Here is a 1,411-nt window from a genome sequence, read left to right as displayed (position 1 = left end):
TCTTCCAGGGGAAACAGGGAAATAAGGGGGGAGGGTTCTTATAGGGTTTTTTGAGGGCAATTGGAAAGGTTTGCCTGCCCCCCAAATCTCTATCTCGGTTCAGCTCATCTTCCAGGAGCCCAGGCTGGAAGGAACAGCAGTGTGCGACAATCACAGCTGCCTAGGGCAAGTCTTCCCCGGGGCTCCGGGGCTTGCACGCGAGTTTGTACAGCCCTTCCATGCAACCCCGAAGCAGACGGCGATTATGGTGAGGACGCCAAGGCTCAGTGAGAGGGAGTGCCAAGGCCAAGGGCTTAGTGTCTAATGCAGGGCTGGAACCAGCAGCACCCAGGTTAGCTGTCAGCAGGCCCCCTGCCCTGCCCTGTCTTTCAGGGGAGGACAAGGTCAAGGCAGGCAGGTGGGCCCCTGCCAGGGAGGGCCAGCCTGGGGCAGAGAGTGGCGCTGACCAGAGTCTGAGGAAGCTGCCCCTCTGTGGGATGGGACAGTGCTGGCTCCCATCCACATGCCAGGCCCAAGCTGATGCAGGAAGCATCACCCCATTTACCCATGAGGAGAGTCAGGCCAGGGGCAGGAAGTGATTTGTCAGGTCACACAACATAAAGGGGGGGGGGACGGTAAGACGTGAAGCGGGTCCATCTATTCAGACAGCCCAGGTGCTAAAGGAGCACATTGGGTGGGCAGGCTTCAGGCTGGGTGACTTCGGAGAGGAGGTGGCTGCAACAGCCTGAACAGACGGCGCTCAGCGGACGGCGGCGACCTCGCTTTCAGCCACCAGAGGGCGGTGTTGGGCCAACCGCGCTTCTTTCCCTGCGGCAAAAGTATGAACAGGATTCCTCAGCATCAGGCTCCGGAAGGGCGGTTTTGCAGGCGGGTTGAGGCGAAGTTCACTGGGCCCAGGCTGTTTGTGGGCCCATCCGGAGCAGCAGAAAGGGTGGTCCCATCTGGGTTCAGAACCTGGTTCTGCCCCTTGCTGGTTTTCTCTCTAAATCCCTGTGGACTCCATTCTCCATCCATGGCTGCCGCCCCAGTCAGGGCCTCTGTCGTCTCTTGCTTGCATTATCAGAAAGGAGTCCATGAGTCAGTCTCCCTGTGCCCGTTCCTACCGCCTCCCAGGAGACTCCACGGGGCAGCCAGAAAAAGCCTTTCTGAAACGCAAATCTGATCATCACTGCCTGTGTGAGCCCTGCACTGGCTCCTCACCGCCCCCCCCCCCCGCCCCACGAGAGTTCACTTTTCATTGGTGGCTTATAAAGCCCTCTGTGACCTGCCTATGACACCCTCACTGCAGCTTCACCCAACGACCTGAACTCACCAATTCCTCAGACTCCTTCCTGCCTCTCTGCTTTTATTCATGCTGTGCCCTCATCTAGGACTCCCTTCCCAGTCTTGCTCTGTGCACCTTCAAGGCTCC

This window comes from Ursus maritimus, unplaced genomic scaffold (assembly GCF_017311325.1).
Source record: "Ursus maritimus isolate PB19 unplaced genomic scaffold, ASM1731132v1 scaffold_33, whole genome shotgun sequence".
Classification (NCBI taxonomy): Eukaryota; Metazoa; Chordata; class Mammalia; order Carnivora; family Ursidae; genus Ursus; species Ursus maritimus.
Note: the sequence above shows the minus strand (reverse complement) of the source record.